Here is a 27,366-nt window from a genome sequence, read left to right on the forward strand (position 1 = left end):
CTCTCTTTGTGGATTTCAAAGCTACAGATATGAAGCCACACTTCTTTCCAGGACAATTATGAGTGACAAAATTCTGCTGTCCATAATAAATCCACTGAACAGATTGAAGATTCCTGTATTTTGCAAGCCAATCTGTATCTTCCAAACCAATTTTTGTACTGTAAAGGAGACACCGAAACTCCTTATTGTATTATATTTCCTAATTTTAGCTATATATATATATATACACACACACATATATAATATACATGTACATGAATATATATTTATATTCATATTGATATATTCATATTTAGCAATAGGACTTCAACTTTACACACAGATTCTGGATTCTTGATCTAGGATTGAATTTGCATTCTAATTTGCCTATGAAACATTGTATAGTATTTAATGCAGTATGTGCATCTTCTAGGAGGCATTATTCATATTTTGTACCTATGTGACAGGCACATGGAATTCTAGAGAGAATATTTTTAGTCTCTAGCTTCTCTCCATTCTGGGAACTTAACGACCAAGTGCCATTGTCTATTTTGAGATTGGAAGAGAACTGAAGAGCATTGTAGTTTATAGTTGAAGGATCCTGGCTCAAATCTTGGCTCTGGTTTTTGCCAGTTGCGTAACTTTGGGTAAGAAATGCAACCCCTTGGCTCAGTCTCTTCACCAGTAAGATGGGGTTAATAACTCTTCCTCCTTAAGATTATTGAGAAGACTAAATGTGTATAGATACTGCCTAGCATGGTATCTGGCATGTTGCAAATATTATAATAAAATGTCTCAACTGAAAGGAATCTTAGAGTTGATAATGTAGACCAAACTTCTCATTCTGCAGAGGGATAAAGTAACTCACTCAGAGTTTTTACCTAACTAGTGATAGAGTTGGACTCCAAATAACTAGATTACCATGAAATTCCAAGGAAAAGAATTCAATGTTTATTGTTAGGGAACAGATGAATCACACAATAATGCAAAATGGAAGGCATTTCTCTTTATGTTTCCTGAATTGGAAGAAAAATCTGTAGTATTAGCAAAGCTTCCCAAATCAGACATCCACTTTTGGATTTTGGAGTATGTATTTACTGCTCAATATCTGAGCTCTGTGTCCAGAATTTCCAGTTAACAATCAACATAGGAATTTTAGAAAGCCAGGTTGGCTTTTTTTAAAAACAAATTCATTAAGCTATAATTTACGTACCACAAAATGCATCTCTTTTAGGTGTACTACTCATTGATTTTTAGTAAATATGTTAAGTTTTGCTACTATCATCACAATCCAGTTTTGGAACATTTTCATCAATCCATTGTACCGGTGCCATCCCTTGTACCTGTTTAGGGTTTACATTTCTCACCCTCAGCCCCAGGCAACCACTAATCTATATTCTGTCTCTATATATTTGCTTTTCTGAGCATTTAATATGAATGAATTTATATAGTATGTGGCCTTTTGTGTCTGGCTTTTTGCAGTCGGCATAATGTCTTTGAGGTCTTCCATGTGGTAGCATGCACAGTGTTTTGTTTTTCTTTATTGCTGAATCTGTGTTGACTTCCAATATAGATTCTATTGCTGTAACAGGGAAGTGGGTGGGGGAGGGCACAAGAAGTGGTTTTAACCTCTCTAAATTTGTCACCTGATAAGCCCACTTCTATAGAGTTACCCAAAGCGCAGTTTCCCACAGGGAATTCACCAAGGCTGAGTCCTCTGGTCCTCTTCCCAGGCTGCAGGGAGAAAATGTTTACATCCTTGTCTCTGATGATTATGCCACTAAATGGTTGGGAAATTGCCCGAGTAGGAGGTGGCAATTCAGAATCCAGCAGGTTAATAACAGCCTTGAAGTACACATTAGTGAGAGGACAGTGATGCACCTGCCATTGAACGTGGGAGTTTGGGGAAAGGCGTGAATCCTCATGGGGAGGCGAAGGAATGGGTTGTGTAAGATCCACAGCTGGGGTGACCCTGGCAGGGGGCAGGTGTGTTTTCTGGCTTTGCTGGTTGTGAGAGCAAAGTAGTATTAGGTAGTGGTTCAGCATGCAGGTTTGGAAGTCAGACAGAATTAGGTTGACCGTGCGACTTCGGGCAGATGGTGAAACCTCTTGCAGACTTTATGTTTTCATATATAATGGAGTATATAGTCCACACCTCATAGAGCTGTGCAAATTAAATAAGATGATGCAGACAAAATTCTTAGTAGGATTCTAGCACATAGAAAATATTCAGTAGACCTTAGCTCCTAATTTTTAACTGGTTGACACTAGAGAGTCTAATCTAGTGTTTTGTTGGCTCTGTTTCTAAGTGTCTTTAAACTAAAATTAATTATCTAGAATTAATAAAGTACTACATCTCTAAAATAATAAAAATATTCAAGCGATTAACAGAAAGTTTACCTCAGAACTGATAAACTAGTTTGCTTTCTTTCTCCCCTTCCTTTTCCTTGCCCTCATTCATCCTCCCTCTTCCTTCCCTCTCTCTGCCTTCCTTCTTTCCTCACAATATAACTGAAATATAATTCCAACAGCTAATATTTATGGAACTCGTTTCAGATTATAAAGTATTTTCCATAACTTTACCACATTTGATCCTCACAGCAATTACGGATAAAGCTATCATTATCATCCCCATTTCAGTATTGGAGATAATGTGATCTGCCCAAAGCACACTGCTTATAAACAGTGGATCCCTCCTGCATTATTAGATATTGGGAATTAGATATTGTGTTAGTTTCCTAGGGCTACTGTAACAAATTACTACAAACTAGTTGGCTTAAAAGAAATTTATTCTCTCATATTTCTTGGAGGCTAGAGGTCTGACATCAAGGTGCTGGCAGGGTTGATTCCTCCTAGAGGTTCTGAGGGAGAGTCTGTTACATGTCTTTCTCCTAGCTTCTCGCAGTTGCTGGCAATCCTTGGTGTTCCTTGGCTGATAGCTGCATCACTTCAATCTCTGCCTCTATCTTCACTTAATGTTCTTTCCTGTGTTTGTATCTGAGTTGCCCTCTCCTTTCTCTTATAAAAACAGTCATTAGATTTCGGGTCTACCATAATTCAGTATGGCCTCATCCTAACTAATTATATCTGTAAGGACTTTATTTCCAAATAAGGACACATTCTGAGATTCCAGCTGAACATGAATTTTGAGGGGACACAATTCAATCCCCTACAGATCTGGAAACATAATTCTCAGTCTAATATGAGAGACAGAAATATAAGTAATTAGCATTAATGTAAAGTTTAATCAGTATGTTAGAGAACGAGAAGGGCAAGGAGGGGATTCTGGGCAGAGGACACTGTCAGAGCCAAGGGTTGCTGTGTCCTGAACAGTGTTTGTTGAATAGTTACCTCCTTCAGGCCCCGAAGAGCAACTGACAGGGAAGGTGCAAAGGGAACACCAGATGCTTTTTGAGAAGTGGAGGACCTTACATATTCACCAAAGGAGTAGAAATAGAGCCACTGAGCATTTTGGAAACTTTCAGTGGCTTGTGCTTATAAACCATTGAGAAATGACCTTTGATTTTGTTCATTTACTCAGGAGCCGGGTGGAGCCAAGAAGAAAGGAGATTAAGTGAGCTCAGCTGTATCCCCAGCAGAGCCAAGAGGAGAGGTGAGGGAGGAATAGAGAGGGAGGGCTGGGGAAGACAGATTGCCACCTGGAGATGCTGGGGTTTGTACTTGACCTTCTTGAAGAGAACAAAATTTGACCTTCCATAACTGAACTCTTAAAACAGAAAAGGTAGAGTCAGCTGTCTGATGGTGTGAAGGGCATATGATAAAGGCCAAAGCAGGCATATTATATAAAGGTAAGACTCCAACCAAATATCATCTAAAGAAGGATGTTTGAAACTAATAGGCCAAGAATAATAACTGTAGCATTTTACAGAATGACTTGGCATTAAAACCTTAAAGAATTGAAGGGGCTGAGTTCACGGAGCAGGAAATGGAGAGTCAGATTCTTACTTCATTGTTGGATGGGAAACTCAGGGAATAACACACATACAGGCAGCTTTATGGAGGAATGTGGTGCTAGACCAATGCTTTAGGCCTGTGAGAAGAACACAAATGGTTGAATGACTCCCAAGGAATCTGAGAGCAGGGACTATATCTGCTGTGGTCACTGCTGTAGCCCCAGTGCAGGACAGTATTAGAATTTAGCAAGTGCTCAGTGAAGGTTTTAAGCACAGGAGATAAAGGGCAATTCAGAGGTTCCAGCACAGTCTAGGGGCAGGAAAGAGCAGAATGGGTTAATGTGCAGATTGCCCTCTACCACAGGTGGATTGAAAGATGCTACTCATCTGGGCCCTAATGCCTAATCAGCAACCTCAAATCTTCCAGGTGTTCTCTGGGCAGGGGCTAGCCTGGCTCATCCTTGCTAGCCATGGCAAAATTCCAGAACTGCTCCATTTTACTTGATCTTAGCATATAGCCCTGTCTGCACTTGACACTTTCAGAAGACAACTCTGCTCCTCTTTTTTCTATCTGTCTACATGTCACCTTTGGATTAGACTCACCATTTCCTTCCCAACTGGAACATTGTCTCCCTCTATTCATTCCAGCCATGTACACCTGGAGTCTTGAACCCACTCACTGTGGGTACCACACCTGGGTAGTGTCTTTACTTGGATATCCCTGGACTCAGGAGTGGGACCTAGGCAGATATGGATTGGAGAATAATGGGACACAAATACAGGTCCATATACCCACATAATAGATGGCTAGACAAAAGAGCCTGTTCTTAAGGAGTTTTGTTTTGGGAAAACTAGTCTGTACGTTTGAGCATAGAATTGATTAGTGGGGGTTTCTATCCACTAGTCTCTTTCGTATTGAAATAATGAGGTATCAGCAATCCTTGAAATATAATCCTTGAAAGCACCACAGGACTTGAGTTTTATGAAAAATATGACTGCCACATTGCAGTTCATTGATTCATTCAATATTCATTTCTTCAATACCCACCATGTGCAATGTGCTAGGCTTCATGCAGGTGAATACAGAGAAGAGGACACAGAATTTCTATCTTCCTCCCCACAGAATTCAGTAGATTGTGGGGGCTCATACACTGTGTACCTTTAACTAAAATACAAGGCAAAAAAATGGAAGGAGGAGGGGTAGAGAGATCACCCGCAGTGGGGGACTCCAAAGCTTGAATCCAGCTGCATTGTGGCTTCCCAAGCTGGTTGACCCAAAGAGTGGCCGGGGCATGGAAGCAGGTTCTGTTGTCTAGAATTCTAGACCAAAGCCTGCCTTTGGCCTAGCCCAGGAGGGTGGCTCACAGTGGGCTGCACCTCCAGACAGCCGTTCTTCAAACTTGCCCAGATGTTTGGTAGAAACATGTGGTTGGCTATTCTATAATTAACCCTGCTGAGGACCCCCCAAGTCATCCTCTTGGCAAGAGGCTTCATCAACAGCAGCTCTGCAGGATACCCCCCTGCTCCACTCCCCTTCAGTGCAGGAGGTCTTAGTTATAAACTCTGGTATATCCCTGAGGGAGATTTTTTCATCCAAAAGCAAGGAGGGAAAAGGACCTTTTGCAGATTTTCAATCATTGAAACCACAAAATGAGAATGGGAAGAGACTCAGTAACCTGCATAATTTGTCCCCTGGGGCCCAGCTGGGGTGTTTTCTTCTTGTACAGTTGTCCATTCTCTGCTCGCTGAGCCCCAAGAGGTCAAAGCCCAGAGCTCTCCCTCTCTGCTGTTTCCTCCGGCCCATTTACTTTTTCCTTTGGCCCTTTTAGCATTTAATTCATTTCTACAGCATGTGTGGAATATCTATTCTTTGCTAAGCACTTAGGACACAGTGCCAGGTCTCAAATTGTTCACACTGTTTGGCATGAGGCAGACATGTCTTTCTCTTTCCTTCTGATACTACCAGTAGATATTTGGAAGGAAAAATTTCTTCTGCTAACAATCCTCCACCACTCAAACTCCACAATGTTCACATGGATTTTTATTATGTTATTTGCATAGGTGTCTTGTTTTTATCTTTTAATAAACAATAAATATGATGTAATAAAAGCAAGCTTTGGAGTTGGAGAAATCCGAAGTCAAACCATAGCCTCAGTATTTATTAGCTGTGTGACTTTGACCTCTTTGATCCTCATTTCCCTTAAGTATAAGATGACAGGGCTGTTCTGATGATTAAACTAAAACTGCATAATGCAGCTGCAAGACAGGTGCTCAGGAAATGTTTATCCCCCACCCCTTCCTCTCTGTCCTCCTAGAAAGAGGGATGAGATTCTGCCCATTTTATTTCCTTTTTAATGCCTTCATCCGAGCCTTACAATGAAAGGAGTGGAGGAAAAATTCTTAGATTAAAACAAGTAAATTGATGAATGAATGAATGAAAGTCTATTGCCCCTTTTTCAGAGGCAGAACAAAAGGAGGAGTATAGCCAGGCTTAGGAACAGGGGTAGAAAACAGAGCTAAAGGAGAACTGTTCGCTGTGGAGTTTTGAAGGACACCACTATACATAAGCTTAGAGGATAATGAACCCAGGAGAGAGATCTAGATCTGGAAAGATGAGTTAGTGCTGCCCATCTGGCTATAAGAGGGCCATTCCCAGAGCCTTCTAGGACAAGGCCTATTGAACGGTGAAGAAGGCAGTTGGTCTGACCTTAGGCCCTTGTGTAGGGATCCAGCTCCTTCTAGCTGCTCTGTGAATGCCTAGCCCTTTTGATTGGTAAGCCTCACTGTTGCTTGCTCACACCAATTCCTTTTCCAGTACAGTCCTTAAACTCAGACAAGAGAGACACCTGCCCTGGGCTTTGTACTTCAGAGAGCTCCACAAAATACAAACCCACAAAAATATAAAAATTTTAAAGATACTTCATTACATCCATCATTCGAGATCCAACATGACTTGTAATTTTAAATGTCTATTCTTTGACTATCACTGTTTAGGCCCCAGGAGGTAACTTTCTCCACCTCTCTTGCACTATATCTTCAAAACAGAAGGTAATTACGGAGGATTATTTGAAAGTTTATTGGTTGTGATGTGGCTGGTGTCAGACAGATTCTGTTTTGGCGTGGAGAAAGGACTTGAGCAGAGGTGCTTAGGTAAGAGAAAAGACTAATTAATTTGTTAAATCCTTCCTCTCAGACAGCATAACTGCAGTGTATTCTTGCATAATGAACCATCATTTCTCAGGAGTGCCAAGTGTTTATTTTCCTGCTTCTCTTTATGTTCTAATCTGTAGATCTAGAAGTACTCAAGGATTAATGCAATATCTTTGACAGTTACACATGATGGAAAAAGAACATTTTAGAATACTGAACAATTTATACTTTAAAATAGGTTTGAATATAATGTGCATGAAGCATGATACTGATTCTTTATATTACTCTATGAGCTTAAATATTGCTTTAAATGATAAGTGAAAATCATGACATAAGTCACAGTGAAACATATGTTGAAATAAAAATACTATTGCCATAGGATTTACCCCTGTGACGGATACAATATTTAAACATGGTATGTACGATTCATCCTTCATTTCTGAATCTAAGTATTGCTTTGAAATTGCCACTTCTAGTTACCAAGCACTAGCGCAGAGTTAGTACTTGCATGATGCTGAGAGTGAGTGCCTCCTTAAATTTTGCACCCTAGTCCTAGCCCTGCTGTAAAGGGCCAGCTAATAAATATTTTCTGCTTTGTAGGCCATACAGTCCTGTTGCAACTATTCAACTCTGCTGATGTGGCATGAAAGCTCCCATAGACAATATACAAATGAGTGGATATGACTGCATTTCCCATAAAATTTTATTTACAAAAACAGGCAACTGGGCTGATTTGGCCCTTGGGACACTTTTCTGACCCCTGGTTTAAACAACAAAATTTCTTTTTCATACCACCTATCCATTTTGGGTCACTATGGTTTCTTCCCTATGTTTCTTTTTGAAACCCAGGTGGATGGAGCTGTGATCATCTTGAATATTGTTTGTTGCTGTGTCAGAGGAAAGGCAGGGGCTTTTCACTTGCCTCAACAATTACATGCTCAGAGCCAGAAGGGATACACATTATTCTGGCTCACAATTCATTGACTAGAATTAGAATTCATTGACTAGAATTAGTCATAGGTCCCCACCCTAACACAAAGGGTCCATAAGAACTATGATAAAGGATTAAATTAGATGTCGTGAGATTATAGAGGAGACAGAGGGTTAAAACCTAATTGGTGTGTTTAAGGAAGGAGTCACAAAATTTACATTTGTTCTGGGATTCCAAGCGTAGGTATGTTTTGCAAATTTACTTTGAAATTAATATATAGATAAAAGAATTCATTTGGTATATGTGTTTCAATTAGAGTTAATATGGTGTATGTGTGTGTATATATATACACCATATTTACTCTATTGTATGTGTTTACATACATATGGACATATTTTTCCATGTTTTTATTTACAAACTATATATGTCTTTATATCTTAAGTTGTTGTAGACAGCATATAGTCTGGTGCTGAATTTTTATTCATTCTGAAAATCTGTCTTTAAACTATGTTTCAACATTTAAAGTTATTGACTTTAATAGTGGATGACAGGTCATCTTGCTAGTTATTTTCTATTTGTTCCATCTGCTTTTTTTTTGTTTCCCTTTTCTCTTTTTCTACCTACTTTTGGATTAATTATTTTTATAATTCTCTTTTATCTTTGATATTAGCCTATTATTTACACCTCTTTCAAAAATTTTTAGTGGTTTCCCTGGGGAGTATAGCATACCTCTTTAATTATTTACAGCCTATCTTCAAATAATATTATACCACTTCACATGTAGTGTAATAACCTTATATTATTTTGCTTCCAATTTACCACTTTCTTAATTTTTGCTATTCTTGTCATACATTTCATTTTTACATATTCTATACACCCAAAATACATCGCTATTATTTTTTTGCTTTAATTATCTTTTAGAGTGATTAAAAATGAGGTGTTTTGTATTTACCTGCTTTTGAAATATTTACAATGATTTTATTTTTTATAAATCCCTGATTCTGCAGTGTAGGTCTCCTGGTAATCAATTCTTTAAAATTTTGTTTTTCTAAAAAAAAATTCATTCATTCATTTTTGAAAGATATTTTCACTGAGTTTGGAATTCTTTCAGCACCTTTAAGAAGTCACACTATTGTCTTGTAGCTTGTATAGATTTTGACAAGAAGTATGCTATATTTCTTATATATATTTGTTTTGTGTTTTTAATTCTTCTGGCTACCTTCAAATTTTTCTTTGGTTTTTAGTAGTTTGAATATGAAGCATTTTAAGTTTTGTTCATTTGTTTATTTTGATATTTATCTGGCTTGCATTTTCTCTGAGATTCTAGAAAATGTTTAGCCATGATTTCTTCAAACATTTCTTCTTCATTTTCTTTCTCTTCTTCTTTTAGAATTCCAGTGACATGTGTTTGGTATTGCCCCTCAGCACTTAGACAGTGTGTTTCTGTTTTCCCGTTCTTTTTCAGTTTATAGTTTCTACCGACCTATCTTCAAGTTCACCAAGTCTTTCTGTGGTTGTGTTGAGTCTGCTGATGAGCCTATGGTAATACTTATCACCATGTTTTATATGTCTAGCATTTTCATTTATATTTTTTATAGTTTCCATCTCTGTTAACATTTCCTATTTATTTATGCACATTATCTAACTTTTCCACTAACATATTAATAATATTCAATTAACAATTCCTTTAAACTCCATGTCTAATAGTTCCAACATCTGGATCATCATCTGTGAGTCTGACTCTTTTGATTTTATTTTCTCTTGATAGTGGGCTGGTTGTACTTGCTTTTGGGGTGTCCTGTCATTTTTGAGCAAATGCTAGATATTTTGTGTATAACTGTAGAGACTGAGGTAAGACTATGTATGCCTTCTACTGGGCAAATCTCTTCTTCTGATAGGCTGCTATTGTGGGATAGTGACTAAAGTTAGTCCGTAGGTGAGCTGAATTTGGATTTTGTTGTTAAGCTTACCTTCAGTGCACCACTGATTTCAAATTTGTCAATTCTTACTTTGTACTTAGTGTGGAGTCTGGTTTGCTGGAGGTTTTTCCTCAATGTTTCTGATTGACCCTCAAATTTAGGCCTCTCCTGTACTCTTCTTTCTCACGGAAGATCTCTCTCTATGCTCCTCACCTTCCTCTGGCAGTAGACTGCTGTTGGTTGTTACTTTGTACTTGCTAGCCCGGTGGTCAGGATCGGGGATCATCCTGATCCAGCCTCAGCCTCAATCAAGCCCTGTGTCTCTGAGTCTCAGGAATAGGCCTTTCTCAGTGATCCTGCCTCTCCCCAAGAAGTAGGAGACCAACGCTCTGAACCCAGGATGATTTCTTACCTATCTACTGTTCTTTTTTCTATTCTTTACCTAAAGCTTCAAGGAGTCTTCAACTATGTCCTGGGGCCACAGTGTTTGATGTCCTTCCCCAGCAGCTTAAAGCTTGGGTTTCTGAGGGGAAAGGGTGCAAGCAGGCCTTTTCTGCCTTTTAGTTTATAACAAGAAACTGAGCTATAATTATGCTGTGAACTTCTGTGACATTACTTTGTCAAATTATTTCTAAGCACATTTTATTGAGTACTCTTATGCAGTTAAAACAAAAACCTCCTTCTTAGATGTCTAAGGATTTAGGTCACGATCCTGTCTCTGCCACTTTCTAGCTTAGTGATCTTTGAGCAAGTCTCTGGACCTCTATGGTTGTCAACTTCCTCTCTGTAAAATGAGGATGCTGAGCTAGTGATTTCTGTGGTCCACAATCTACTTTAAAGTCAATGATGCTGTTTTAAACTTTTTTTTGATCATGTAATTGTAGTACCGGTATTGTTATTCTCATTTAACAAAGAAGCAATTCAAAAAGAAGCCAATATTATGCACTTCAGATTTGAATTCTAAGTATAGCAGAGTACTGCATAGTGGAGCTTGAACTTCTTCTTGAAAGAGAGAGTGGGGTTAGACCAAAACAAGGAGTAGGTTGTATATTTTCAGCATAAGAATTCTAATTCAAAGTTGGATTGTCTCTGTCTCTTGCAGAAGGACTAGTTCAATACTCTTAAATATGGTAGATAAATTGCATGTTATTGAGTGTGTAACTCAAGTTATTGTGATAATAAGTGTGAGTGTGTGTGTTTGTGTGTGGGCAAGAAAGAGAGAGAGAGAAAAAGAGATGGGGGCTATTAAAGAGTCGTGGATTGGGTACATCTGAGCACCTAAAAAGTTGGAATAAGATCTGAGGTCTCTCAACTGGAACACCAGTGTCCTTTTACTAGGTCATGCTCCTTATGTGGGAGTTGTTACTCTCACCACAGGGATATCTTAAAGAATCAGAACCTCCTGGCTCAGGAAGTTTCTAAAGGTTAGAGTACATGTTCTCTAAAGCCATCTTTATTGTAGGGCAAGAAATTCAGCACAAAAACCAACTTCTCTATTTGGAATCATGTTTCAAAGGATAATAGGCCTTGGAAATATAGTCTCTTCTTTTATCCAATTGTTCTGAATAAGAGAGGTCATCTCATTAGTTACATAGAAAGTGTGTGTGATTATAGTTAGTGTGTGTAGATAAGATCCATGATATTGATCCACATGAAAATTCATACCCACCTTCCTCTCAACCTATCCAGAATTTATCCAGCCTTCAAGATGTAATTCAAATCTTACCTATTACAAGAAAGCTTTCTTGGCCAATTTTAGTCTCGTTTCTGAATTCCTGTAATACTTTTATATTTTACTCAGTTCATCTAATTTGATAGATTAGTAGAAATTGACTTCAGGAATTTTTCATATTTCTACCTTTTACATCTTCAGCAAATGAATGTTAGGAACATAAGAAACATCCATTAAATTTATTTTTTAAGCTTACTTTTGTTGAGATTTTTAACCTCTTTGAAGAACAATATCTTCATTTAATTTTAAAATGAATATCTATTGACCAATGACTACGTTCCAAGCATTTTTCTAGACTGGACAACTAAGTGAAATAGGCAAATTCCCTGACCTCAAGGAGCTGAAGACACACGATAGACAAACATAAACATTCAAATGGTGATATATTCTGTGAAGAAAAATAAAACAAGGTGAGGGATCTAGACAGTGACTGGAGATGGGTGTGTCTTATTTTATACAAGGAAGGCTTCTCTGAATAAGTGACATTAGAACAGAGAGCTGATGAAAATAAAGGGGCAAGCCATTAAGATCTCTGGAAGATAGTTCCCATGGTAATATTGTAGAATTGTGCATATAACATATGATAAAATATTGTATTATATTGAATTCATGAATATTAATGGCTTAGAAAAGGTTGAGGTTATTGTGCTGTCTCTGTTTGCTCTTGATTAAGGATTTGAGATAACTTGTGGTAAAGAAACCCATTTTTCCTGTTTCCAGAAACCAGAGACAATAGACATGGAGAATTGGTTTCTTAGGAGGCTGATCTTATTAACAGAACTCCCAGTGAGGAAGCCTTTTCTTTCAGAAGGATGGGATTACCTCAGAGGTAAAACGATAGCTCCTGCTACACTGAATTCAAATGGAAAAAGTAGTACAGTGAAAGCAAAGGACCCCATCCCGGATAGATAGTGTATGAGGTGGGTAGTGTTATAGTGGAAACTAAAATAAGGAGAAGACTTGCTTTAAAGCCATAAAGCAAGAAAACAGAAAGATTCAAACAGAGATGGTGGGCCCGAAGGTGTGACAGCTATTTTATCAGGAAAACGAGGGTTCAAGGTTATGGGAGTTATTATAGGTTAAAGCAGTTGAAAAGAACTGATCAGTGGGATAAGGACAATAAAATCAAAGGCATAGACAGACCTAGCTCTCCTTGGCCAATGGCTGTCAATTACTGTGCCAGTTCCCTGAGAGAGGAGGGATTCTGCCTCGTTTAATTGCAGATACAGTAATACAAGCTTTTTTAGTTATGAATGTTTTATTTATGTTCATATTATGTTAATTGTCATTTCATTAAGGAAATGGAGAGTAGCTTGTTTAACAGTTGAGAGCACGGATTCTGGAGTCAGACTGCCTGAGTTAGAAGCCTGGTGCTGACCCTATCTAGTTATGTGACCTTGGCAAGTTGCTCCATATCTCTGTGCCTCAGTTTCCCCATCTATAACATAGGATTATAATAGCACACATGTTCTAGGCTTATCATGAGGGTTACATTAATTAAAATAGCTAAAACACTTAGATAATATTGGTATTATTTGTATTAATTCCCTTTTCATTATGTTCCAACTTAGGAAGCTTAGCATAATATTGGTTAGCATGATACCTAAGTATATATGCACCCTGCTATCCTTCTTCACTACCTTGACGTCCAGGCTGAGAATGACAACTTGCTTGAATCTATCTGTATGTAATGACTGGATACAAAGGGACTGAGGCATAATCTTTTTTTTACTTAAAGAGGCATGACTACAATTGCACAATTAAAATTGTACCTTTAATCACTAAAATATGTCAGCAGTCTCAGGCTACCTGAAAGTTGTAATGATAACGGGGTTACTAAAAATAATACAAGCTCTATCAGGAGAAGTGCTATCTACACTGATTGCTGATGTAGCTCAGCACCTAGTGCAATGTCAGGTTCAGTGTAGAAGCTGAACAAAGATTTGTTAAAAGAAAGAATATATGTGCATTTTCACCAGTGCACCGAAACTTAGCAATCCAAGAGTCACCTTTATCAGAAGCTATATGTGGCCCAACTGATGTCAGAATGACCTTAAGATCTAGATTTCAGACAAAGGCAGAGCCAGTCACATTTAGATCAGAAAAGCTATAATGCCCAAGTGCTATCACCCAGCTTTGATGATTAATGTTATTCACCACACTTGGATTGCTATAATTAAATGGATATTTTTTAAAAATTGCCCATCAAATATAAGAACTGGTCCATTGATAGGTTATTTAAACAAATATGTTTTGGGCAGTGAGGGACCTCTTCTATACTAGATCTCAGACAGCTGGAATTTAAACACTGTGGGAACATGGGCATGAGGGCACAGGCTTCCAAAGGAACCATTTGAAAGGGTGTAAGTGAGAACACTCCTTTGGATGTGCAGTTTCTAGACTGTTTGTTAGGAGGTTAGTCATGTTATTGTTACACCTTATGTTGTATCTCTGAGAAGCACAAATGAACAGAAGTGTGGATTTAGAGTTGAATGAATGAATCTCTAAAAAACTCTGGAGCTCTTAAGAGAATATTTGTAAATATTGGTGAACTGAACTTTTTTCAGTGTGTACATTATCCAGATGAAATTCTTTTAAAATCCATCCTGTTCATTATTGGAGAATGAAGAATTTTACTTCCAGTTCAGTTTCCTGTTTCGTGATTTAAATGATTGATGAATGAAGTCTCTACGTTCAGTCATATTTATTATTGGCCCTTGGCAGATTGATGGTCTGATCCATTCTCAGGAATTAGATGATCAATTCAATTTTGTAGATCTGATGACCAGATTGATTAGACAGTAAATGATCAGGCCAAATAGAAATTACCATTTGGCATCAACCAATGTGACAAATTAAAAATGGAATTGACCTCAAAATGTTTAATTTAGTGTCTAGTATAGAAAAGAATATAATAGTTATTATCTAGAGCAATGATTCTCAAACTCTGGGCGCATCAGGCCCACCTGGAAGGCTTGTTAAAGCACATTGCTGGGTCCATCCACAGAGTGTCCGACTCAGTAGGTCTGGAGAATCGGCATTTTAAAAAGTTCCCAGATGGTGCTGATGTTGCTGGTTTAGAGATCACACTTAGAGAAGCACTGGTCTCAAAAAAAAAAAAAAAAATTGTTAGTTGAGTTTAACATATGAAACAGATATAGGTTACAAAAATTATTTTCAGGTAAGAGAGATTAGAGCTGGGCTTATATTTATTTAAATATGGACTGAGGGATATGGAATAGATAATATTCACACCCCAGTATTTTGAATATCGGGTAGCAAAATTTTTCGGTAATTATACCCCAAACTGTTGTTTCATAACCAGAAATTCCTGTTGACTGAATGCAGAGTACATTTGAAGTGAAGTCTTCTGGACAATGAGAGTTATTGGTAAAGAAGAGTTTACTTTTAATGAAATAAATGAGCAATAGTAAGTATAAGCAATGAAATCATGCTTAAATCATGATAAAGTATTTGTGCACACAACACTATGCTATGCACTGAGAGGATTTAAAAGGCTAGTCCTTATTGTCTAGAAACCCACAATCTAGTGAAAGAAACATGTTCCAAACACATGGAGCAAAGAGCAACACTAAGAAGAAAGGCATTATTGGACTCTATAGGGTGGTACTGAGAATCTATTTTATAGAAGACAGAGGGAACCAGATACTGAGGACTCAAGTGGCCAGGCTTTGTGGAGAAACTGATATTCGCTTTCACTTAGTACCATTCATCAGTAATGCCAAACAAACCAAGAATTGAGGAGACTCTGCCTGCACAATTTCTGCTGCTTCCCATTTCTCGTGAGGAATATTCCCAGAGAAATGAAGCAGGTTAATTAAGATGCTAACGGCTGCCGCAATTTCTGAGCAGATTAACACCACAAAAGATTTTGGTGTAACTAACTGGTGTTTGTTCCTGCTCGTGAAAGCTATGTTTGTACAACTGGGTCAGAGTCCAAAAGAGCTGAAAGAAGTTAATTAGTTCAGTTTGCCAAGGCCTTGTCATCTGGTCCCAGGACTTAGGGAACAGGACAAATCCAATGAATGTAAATCTGTACATATGTAAAAGATTGTGGTTATGATTATGATTAATATAATTATCCATTTTCACATTATCAAAGCTTTGATTAAATAAATTATTAGCAGCCAATGGAACACAGGTGAGGAATTTTACGCTGGAAGGCGAGAGATAGGAAACATTTATCCAGCTATTAGCGGTTCTCTAGCCATTGTCCAGTGCCTCAACAATCACCTGGGGTGTTTAAAAACAATACGGATTCCAGGCTCTCATCTCCAGAGTATTATTCAGAGTATATGGAATGTGTCCAGGAAATCTGTATCTTTTAGCCAGTTCACATAGTGATTTAGTTTCATAGCCATGTTGGGAAAATATTGGTCAAAATATGAACACAAGTTGTGCACACAACACTGTGTACTGAAAGGATTAGAGAGACTAGTAGGCTAGTCTTGGTGGTCCAGAAGCCCACATTCTGGTAAAAGGAACATATTCCAAACAAATGCCGTGATCAGCAACATTCTGAAGCAATGCATTATTGGGGCTATATTTGGGCGAGGGGGAGAGGAAGGTACAATATCCTAGGAGCAGATCCTTGAACAGTAGGTGACCAATTCATTTCCTAGAAATCACAGTCAAAGATGGTTGATTGGGGATCTTTAACCTTTTCTGCAGTACGGCATAGTGGAAGAGTTACTAGGCTTTGAGTCTTCGGATAGGAATTTTTTATACTCAGAGTGTCTATGAGAGTATCTGACACAGAATGGGAGCTCAATACAAATGTATGCAATAATGAGCAAAGCCAACCTAGTCATCAGGCGTTGCCAGGAGAACCGAATGACGTCAGCTCCTGAAAGTGCTTTGTACAGTTCTAATACTTTATCAAAACATGGACAGTATTTTCACTGTTCTTATCATTATTTATATTAATCTTTTTAGATAATTAGTTCTCTCTGGACACCACAAATGGCACACTCAATTGACTTCATTGTGCTATAAGCTGATATACAGAGAGCCTAATAGATTGTTATCAGTTTAACATAATGTTCTGTATCCTGCGTGACCAGGCAGTGAGTAGTTCCCCATGGAAAATGTAGTGAATCAAATACCTCTTACCAGCACCTCAGTTGCAACTGTGGAGCCAGAGCTGAGGAGATGAGAACGCATCATCATGAAGCCACTTTGTCCTCTCTGGTCACAACTCTTTGTTGTCCCCACCCCCCACTAGGTATTTAAATGAAGTTACAGCTGTAATCTCAACCTTCATTCCTGTAATCTGTGGCTCAGTGTTGGAGATGTGCTCTGAAGTCCGTGGGTGGGAGGCACCCTGAAGGCACAGTACATCTATTACCCTGGAGAAGGTGGTAGCAGGGAAACAAATGATAATGGCAAAATGCTAACGCCTCAAATGAGCTGAAAATGATGATGTAGCACATGGAACTTTCCAGTTCTTCTTGTGATGAGGCAGGGCCTATTGATAGTCTGAAATATAAATGTGCCTTAGAGAAGTCTTGCAGAGATGTTTGCCTCTCAGTGAGAGAGAGAATTCATTAACATATGGAGGCTTCTCCAATGACAATTACCTGAGGATGCATGTGGACTGCCTTTGCACAGATATTGCAATGTAATTGTGCTTCAGGGGGCATTTTGACAAACAAGGCAATCCCATTATTTTTATCCATCTACAACAGCAAATTAATTGAACAATTAGTACTAATAGCTTGCATGTACATAGCAAGGCACCTTGCATCCCAAAGTACTACACTGACAAAATATGAGCACTAATGCTCCACTAGTGAGAGATGGAGCAATCCTCTTAACTATTTCCAGTCAGAAAGAGAATGACATAATGAGCTGAAAAGGAAGAATTCATCAAAGAAGACAGAGCTGGCCCCCTACGTGGCTGTTGTATTGCTACAAAGAGAGTAAACTACACGTTCCATTTGTTGATCACAGACAGAGGTTGACATCACTAGATAGATTAGGTAGAACTTTAAATATAGCAAAATAATAGAGTTGAAACTAATACTAGAGCCAATTTCTATGCCTCTATATTTTAATGTGGAATATTTATGGATTTGGGGGGCTTGATAGGAGGGAGGAGAGTGAAGGTGGGGAGAGGGTGGGCCTATTTTCATATTAAAGCATCTCTCTCCTCACAAGGATTCCTAATCAGACGTTTTGATTGCAGGTCACCATATGATTGTCAGCAGTACCATGTTGTGATAGCTCTTCAGGTCCCCATATTCTGTAGCAGGCCCTGTGTCATGCCTGCTTCCATCCTGCTGATAGTGCATAAACACAGAACTATTAACAAGTGCAATTAGTGTACATCCCCATTCTGGACAGACACTCCTAAGTGCTACTGTTCAAATACATAACTTATAGCACTCTGGACTTTGATAAGTTTAGAAAAGATAATTTTCAAATGATTGAACAACATTGTAATGTCTTTTTTTACTATAGATTGATTCATATAAATACCTGAGTTTTATGAATAGTGGGCTATTTTTCCCCCCAAAAAAGGGGTATGAATAAATAAATATTATCATTAGCACCCTCTTCAAGGCACATAAATAAATTCCTATGTACTCATACAGTTCCAGAGAGTATGGGGGAAGCAGAGCTAGACTTCTGAAGATCCTTATCTTAGGCTGTGATTCTCTGATAGATTCTGTTCTAGGGGACCCCAAGGAAATAATTACTATCCTCAGCTTTAGGAATAAATTAAGTTACTTTCTCTGTTTGCATTCTATGACTTCTTTATTCGATCCAAATGTAATTTAACTCTGGTTGGTATAACATTTCCCAAACTATCCATTTGGCTTTTATTTGCTCATCCAAAATCTTAAAATTTTTCTCCCTGCTTTAAAAAAATATCATCTTCTCAATGCATACCATCTTTTGCAGGTTTATTGAAGTAATCTTTCCAAAATACTGCTTTTATAATCTTACCCACCTATTATAAAACTCTCATGGTTTTCCACTGCCTTTCAAATAGAATCCAAATGTGTCACTCTAGATTCCAAAACCTTATACAGACTGGTGCCAATTCATCTTCCTAGAATTTCATTGCCAATATTCCTCAGGATACATACTTCATTCTAATTAGACTGCTTAGTTACCATCCCCAGAAACCTTCACTTGCATTCTGGTCTCTGTATCTTTAGCTCATATTGCTCTCCACCATTTAGAATATCCACCTCCTTCTAACCCAATTATCTTATATAAATCTCATATAGCTTTTAAGATTCCACTTAAGTACATATCCATTGCTCTGTGGGCGATAGAACACACTTGTTCTAGCAGGGCATGAGGCTAAATAGCCAGGGAAAAAAGGCCCAAAATAGTGTGGAGTTTTTAGCATTCTCATGGTGCTTGAGTGATAAAAATTAGAGTTCAGAACCCGTGATATATGAGGAGCCCTAGGAACCTATCCAGGTTCTCATATAGATATATGCTTGGAGAAGGGACAACTCAGAAGTAGATTGGGCCCTACAAGGTGCAGACTGACCTCAAGTTAGCTCAACACCAGATTAGACAGAGGTAATCTGCATTCTTACTGCTGCCAGAAGATAGAATGTGTCCCATTTGGAGGAAGACAAACTTATTCTGAGCCTCACAAATTTTCATACATAAACAGGATTCAATCAACAATTACCAGGCATATCAGAAACAACCACAAGAGAAGACATAGACAATAGAATCAGACCCACATGTGACCTAGCTATTGGAATGATCAGGCACAGCCTTTAAAATAACTGTAAATAATATATTCAATAAAATAGATGGAAAGATCTTTATTTTACCCAACTTAATTTACAAAAAAAGAATAAAAATTAAAATGCTAAAAGAGAAAAATTTAATAACTGACTTTAAGATTCTAATAGATTGGTTTAATAGCAGATTGGTTACAGTTACAAGATTATCAAAGAAGACTCTAGGTCAGTAAAATATATCCATAGAGGGGGAAAAAACAGGATGGAAATTATATACAAAAAGGGAAAGAAATAGGGACATGGTGAAAATATACAGAAAATTAGATTTCTAGATGTAAAGGAGAAAGAGAATGGGAAAAACTAACATTTGAAGAAATATTTGAGAAAATCCACACCTAAGAAAAATATCCACATATTCTAGAATCTCTATGAACCCCAAGCAGGATAAATAAAAAATACTCATAGACATATAGTTATTTAATTGCTAATAACCAAAATGAAATATAAAATCCTTAAAACAGCCAGAGGAAAAAAAAAGTCACATTAATTTCAAATGAGCAATAATAAAATTGACAGCTAAATTCTCAATTGATGAAGGCTATATAATGATACATTTAAAGTAATTTTTAAATTGCTGAAGGAAAATGACCAACAACCTAGAATTCTATACCAACTTAAAATATCCTTTGAAAAATAAAAGTATAATAAAGATATTTTCCCAGACAATCAAAAACGAAATTGTGGCCAGCAGACTTTTATTAAAAGAAATACTAAAAGTCGTTCTCCAGGTAAAAAGAAAACAATCCCATATAGAAGATTTGTAACAGGAAATAGAATGAGGGGTACTGGTAAGGGTAATTATCTATGTAAAACTCTAATAATAATTCCTATGGATTACAGTCTATGTATAATTAAAATACAAGACAACAAAAACACAAGTCTGGAATGTGGTAAATGGAGTTAAAGTGTCTTAGGGTCTTGCATTGTCTGTTTATTGACAATTCAAACAATGTGGCATATGTACTATTATTATCATTTCTTATTAGAAGTTACTATAAGTTAGCAGAGTCTAATAAGTCAAGGAGGTATGTTGTAAGCTTTAGTGTAAACACTAAAAGAATAATTAAAGAACATTTAAGAACAAAATAGAGGGAAAATTTTATTAATGAAAATACTTGTTAATTTAAAAGAAAACAAAGAACAGATGAGACAAATTTTTAAAAATAGATATATAGTAGATTTAAACCCAAATATATCAGTAATTTCATTAAATGTAAATAGACTACTCCATTTAGGAGAAAATATAATCAGACTGGATTATAAAGAAAAAAACCTTTAAGCTGCTTAAAAGAGATACATTAAATAAAAGAAACTAAAAAGTCAATGATAAAAGGATGATAAAAAAGATATATCATGCAACACCAACTAAGGGAAAGCTGTGTATAGCTATATTTGTACCAGGAACAGTACATTTTAAGAAGCATTACTAGATGTAAAAAGTGACATTTCACGATAACATGCTTAATCCAGCAAGAAAACATAACAATCCTAGATTTGTATGCACCAAATAACAGAAAAATTTAAAGCAAAAAACAAAACTCAACCAAACTATCCATTGTGAAGGTATAATAAAGACATTTTAAACCATAAGAATTCAGAACATTTATCTCTTATAAACTCTTACTTTGGGAGATAGTATGTACTAAAACAAAACAAGGAAGTTATCCAAGCCATGAGATGGCATGAGATTCAGGAAAAAGCATCTAATGGTGACAGCAGTAAGCAGGCCTGGAGATCAGCCATGCAGGTTGGAAAAGGACGATGGCTCTAGGAGAGAGACCTCTTAGATGGAGTGGGGATGATAGAATATCTGTCAGGGAACTGAAAACATTATTATATGGAAGACATTGGAAGAAGAAGAAGATAGAAAGGCAACGAGGAACTTGTAGTTATAAAAGAAAATATCAAATAAGAAACGTATATAACATATTCATGATATCTTTTTTGACTCCACAGTGAAAACAAATTACTTAGTCATAATAATAGAAACACTTTTATAATGTTAACTGAAAATCACCCAGCATATTAAAAGAATGGAGAGTAAGAGGAGATATATTGTATAAGAGATCTAAATTGACATCTATTATAGTAAGGCCAAGAGAATATTTAAAATTAATAAACAATGAATAGTATGGTATGAGCATTGTTTAGCAATATTGAGGTAATTATGAGAAGAAAAAACCTAAAGAATGTTTAGTGGTTGCCTCTGGGCAACAGGATTGGGGTAAGAATGGTTTAATTCAAGAGACAGTTATTTTTCACTTGTTCTATTTAATTTTTACTTTGACATAAAAATTAAAATATTTTAAGTGGGAAAAGTAACATGCTAGTTATAGGAAATCTGAGAAAAAGAAAATGATAAAGTAAAAATTACCCTAATGCTGCCATCCAGACAGTTCAGTTTTTGGTATATTCCCTCAAGTCATTTATAAAACACACACACAACTTTTTTAAACAAAATTGAAATTATATTGCACTGGAATTTTTTATGCCTAAAATTTTATTATAAACATCTCCCTTTTCTATCTTATAAATCAAAAACATACATTTTAACGTCTTCGCAGTTTTCTAACATCTAACTGTTGAGATTTTATTTAACTGCTAACCAACGGTTGAATATTTAAAGTGTATCTAAATTCAGGAGTATTATAAATAATGTTGCAGTAAGTATCCTTTTACATAAGCATTACATATCCTTTTACATAATCAGAGGTTAATAAATAATGTAGCAATAATTGTCCTTCCCTCATAAAAAATGCTGATTATTTCCTTATGATAAATACTTAAAAATAGAACTACTTACTCAAGTATATGAATCATTTTAAACTTCTTGATACATATCATTGCAAAATTGCTTTCTATGAAGGTTGAATGAATAAGGATACTATTAGAGGACAAAGTTGAGTGGTACAGAGAATATGTGATACAAGGAAGGGGCAGATCAGGGTGGGCTGGAGTGGGCAGGGAAGGCCCCGTGCATGAGCTTCGGCTCTCCCATCTTTTGGGAATGTACACTGTACCACTTACTAGTGATACGAAAGAGAACCAATAAATGAGGAAGAAATACACTTCCCTGCAATTCCTGCTTCTTCACATTTCTTATGAAGAATTCTCCCTACAAAATGAAGCAGGTTAATTAAGATGCTAAGAAGGCTGGCACAATCTGTGTGCAGAACAGCATCACTCAAGACATCGGTGCAATAACACGGTTTATTCCTGCCTGCAAAGGCTGTGTTGGTGCAACTGGCACAGAGTTCAACAGGACTGAAGGGAAAAAGTAGGAATTGGTTCAGTTTGCTGCAGCCTTGTCACCTGGTACAGCCCGAAGGCTATATGAGTATGATTATTATTAATATAATCCTTCATTATCACTGTATCAGAGCTTTGAATTTTAAAAAATCTATTAACTGCAAACAGGATTCAAATTGGAAAGTTGATAATGAAGAATAAGGGATGGTTCCCAAACAATGGTCCATACATTAGTGGCCTCAGAATTACTTAGGAAGCTTTTTTAAATCTATTGCATCCCAGGCCCATTCCCAGAGATTCTGATGCTCTTGGTAAGGAGTAGGGCCTGGAAGTCTGCTGTTTTAACAAGATCTCCAGGGCATTCATTTAGATGCACAATCAGGTTTGAAATTACAGATCTTGATCATGGATGGAGTACACCGGAGTACCTATTTTACTTTACTTCTACTAATCCTGGACTGTGTATGTGTGTGTGTGTGTATGTGTGTATTTGTAGGGCAAATAAAGACATCTTGGCACAGTTGAAATTTGCATTGCTCTTGGTTCTAGAGGGAATGAATATTTTTTGTTCTTTGTGGATTTTTTTTTGCTGAGGAAGATTTGCCCAGAGCTAACATCTATTGCCAATCTTCCTCTATTTTGTATGTGAGCCGCTGCCAGAGCATGGCCACTGATAGATGAGTGGTGTAGGTCCAGGCCCTGGAACTGAACCTGGCCCGCTGAAGCTGAGTGCGCCAAACTTAACCACCAGGCCACCGGTGCTGGCCCAGGAGTGAATATTTTTATATAAATTTTTTGGTATATTTTTATCTTTAAGTTACCACTTTCCATTTCTCTTTATCATTTTTTCTATCAGGATATTTTAAATTTTCTTCATTGGTTGTTAAGAGCTCTTGAAATATCAAGATTTGTTTTCCATTTCCTAAGAATTTGGAAATGGCAAAATAAAATTATTCTCTGAGAGTTTAATTTAGGAATTAACACATAGTAGAGCAAAGCAGAAGTATGAAAACTTAACTTTAAGAGAAAATGGCTACCTGGCTGTCAAGAATTGATTGAATTATTGAATTTGTTACCATATCTTAAAAAAGATATGGCATTTGTAAGAAGACCTATGGAAGTGAATAAAAATGTGAGTTCAAGTGTCAAATGTTAGGTGGGCCAGTCAACATTGTGGTCTTGAGAGCAGACTTAGTCCCATCAACACATTATCTCAGGTCAATATTATTAAACATTCAAATCATGCTGCTAACTATTATTGATTTGATTTCATTTTCCCCAAGAAACTCCTTCATTTGCTCTCTCTATGCCTACAGGGAGAACATGTGCTAGGCAGAGAGCTTGATGGTCTGATGTCTCAGCAGTTTTGATTCCCACTATAAATTAATAAACCTGCTTCTTGATTATACTTTGCATCCTGGGCAAGAATATGTTGGGTGGCATTTAAAATTTAGTTCCTTGTGCAGTTATATTTCTTATTAATGAAAAAATTGCCCTTCTGATTTTCTACATCAGTCTCATGAGCTTGGCAAATATGAGTCCAGCCCTGACAGACAGATTCACTCATGGTCACTAAAACAACATCACTCTGAAAACGTGAAAGTCAGGCTCAGGACTCCAACATTGTCACGCTGGAGAGACAGCGTGGAGAGAGCTCCCTGCAGCTACTTGTACTAAACGAGCTTTTTTGAATATCAACAAAGATTTACCTTATTAATCCAGAACTAAATTTTACAGTTTTTCATTTTGTTTATAGTGTTTAAGGATACTCAAAGATGTCACATGTGGAATACAATTGTGTATTCATAATGGTATAAATATGCTCACATTGCATGTTTAACTTGGTATTTTGTGGATGCTCCATAAATGCTTGATAATGCCAAGGGACATACGATCTCTGCATTTTTTTAAATTCTTTCCAATGAAACTGATCTCTAAGCAAGAAGGGAAGTGAAAACCTAAACTTGAGCCCAGAGCCTGGCCCCTGCTTCTACACGTCGTTCGTCCATTCTTCATGATATTGCAGTACTTAATTACTATGAGTTTAGTTGTTCTGGTAGATTCCAGAATACAAGACTTGCCATGATGTGTGCAGGAAACTACAAACAGTTTGGTGGTTTTACAGGGTGAAGTGCAAGGCACCTAATGATGAGAGAAGAAGCCAGTGGGGTCAGCAGCAGCCAGAAGAGAAAGTCCTCATGAAACGTGTTAAGACACTCGGAATTTATTCTGTAGCCAATTGGGAGCCACTGAAGGTCTTGGAGCAGAGGAATGGCAAAATGAGATTTGCATTTTTCAGCTCAGTCCAGCAGGAGTGGAGGGAAGAAGGGAGGCGAGTGAGGAGGCAGTGGCTATAGTTCAGGCGAGAGAAGATGAGGGCTGGCCCTCGGCCAGAGTGGGGAGGAATGCAGAAGCAGGAGTGACTTTAAAAAAAATATTTGGAGTGAGGAACAAATAAAAATTAAACCTTTTGGAATGTCATTTTGTTGTTGTTTTGATTTGAGGGTGTTGTTTGAGGAGAAGCAGCATAAGCCCAGGTCAGTAAGAGCCTAAGCACATCAGAGCGTTTTTAACATCCTTTAAAATTTCCCACCAAATCCTCAGGTGTGCTGCCTACTTTCTAAGTCACTAGGAACATCATGGAGCAGGCTAGGCTAGATTTTAGGCCCCTGTGCCTCTTTTTGTCTTTTTTCCTCCTTTTTTCATAATCATCACTTATGAAGCAGTTTCCATTTTCCAGGTAAACTCTAGCACATGTTTCATGATGTCTCTACATGTTTTTCTCCCTTTCAACACTACTTCCTTAAAACCCCAGGTTCCTGTTCTCTCCTGTTTCCTGATATGGAGAAGAAAAGCTCTGATAATTCAATAACATGCAAGTTAATCAGTATTTCAGGAATTGCCTTTGGGATAAGATCCCAGGAAAAGAACTCCAAAGGAGCTGAACTCTAATGGGGGAAGTGCAGATACTGGCAGCTCAGTTGAGAAGATGTATTTGGGGATAAAGGGATATTCCCCTCAAATGTAACCCCACTAAACGTCAAATATTGCCACCTGGTCATTCTCACCTCTCAGACAGGGGCTTACAATCCAGGCTTTGCCACTCACTTTCTTTGCACACCTGTGGAAACACAGAAAATTTGAGTAACTGATTTGAGCCTTTTATTTAGCTTGAGTCCACTGAGGACAAAGTAAGAGTAACTGGTAGTTTCATAATTAACTGGATAGATCAGAAAACTGGTTAATTCAGAATCCCAAGTGATTCTAGGTCAAAGAACGGGAGTTAAATTTTACAGCTGAGACAAAACCTAACCCTTACTCATTAAGGGTCCACTTCTGCTTTCTACAGTTCTGTTCATCTGCACAGTCCATGCCTTCAGCTCCTAGGTTCTGTTTTACCTAGTTCCTTTGCCAATCTTAATCAAGTCACATGTGAGATCTGAAGGGACTTCACCTACATCTGGAATTAGCCTTGTGCCCATAAGTCTGGCTTCCCTGCAGTGAGCAGCTGTCTGTCCATCTAGTCGTAGCCTGCTGTGTGAAACTGTGTGGGACAGTCTCTGTGATGGGTTTCATCTCTTTATTTCTGCTTAGTACTTCAATTCCCCTGCTGAATTTGGAGGTTTGCCTTGAACTCCAGCCCAATTGACTAGGATCTTGTCAACACGCCTAGCACTTGACATTCCCTGTAATTTGGCAGCTGGATGCTGTCTCCCTTAGTTCCAGCCACTGACAGAAGTCTTGCTCCAAATTAAATGGACCACCCAAACTCTGAGGCTGCCACCCACCTGAATTTGTGTATTGCCTTTGCCTGGTGACTCCTGGTGGCCCATAGATGGGATCCTCGTTAACATCAGGGATGCTTGGAACTAACGCCACCCCTTTGGACTATGATATAAATTATCTTCTATTCCTAGGAAGGAAGGCAACTCTAAAGCCAGCCAGTGCTCTTCTCTACCCCTATTTCCAGCTCCATGTCCCCATCTGTCTCCTACACATATCAAGGCTTAGCATGCCCTTCTACCCACAATATGAAACTAATATATTAAATTTCTGGTTTGTCCAAACTAGCTTTATTGACACCAAATTTAACCTCAGTATGATTTAATATTTCTGCTGGATCTATATTATGTTCAGAAAAGCATATAAACTTATAGAATAAAGATTTGGGAGTTTATAGTTCAATGCGATATATCTGGAAGGCAGCAGTTGACAAACCAATATTACACTGTACTCTCTTCTAAAGTTCATATTAGAAATGCAGCCAAGATTGATGAAACGCTAAAAGATAAGTTGGAGGAGAGGATACATAACTGCTCTTGGAACAAGAGGAAGAATGCAGAAAAGAGATGCTCATTGTTTGATTTTTCAGGCTTCTAAGGGGAAAAAAAATCTTAGAGGACTTTTCTTGTGGAGTCATTTGTGTGGAAAAAACGGTACATGGAAACTTGTTGAGAAAAGTGGAAATAGAGGAGGAAATAATTGGTTATTGTAAAGCACACTGTTTATCAGAGAAGGCATTTAGTAAGGTTTAATATGGAGCAATCAATTAGAATGGGCTAATAGTCACAGTACCAGCAGGTTAACCCAATATTATGCTTAATTGAGGATTATATTATTTTCCATACCTGAGTTTCTAATTTGAAACAAAAAACACATTTGATGAAGAAAAAAATAAAGACTAAAGAATATCTAA

This window comes from Ceratotherium simum, chromosome 14 (genome assembly GCF_057802395.1).
Source record: "Ceratotherium simum simum isolate JZ-2026a chromosome 14, ASM5780239v1, whole genome shotgun sequence".
NCBI lineage: Eukaryota > Metazoa > Chordata > Mammalia > Perissodactyla > Rhinocerotidae > Ceratotherium > Ceratotherium simum.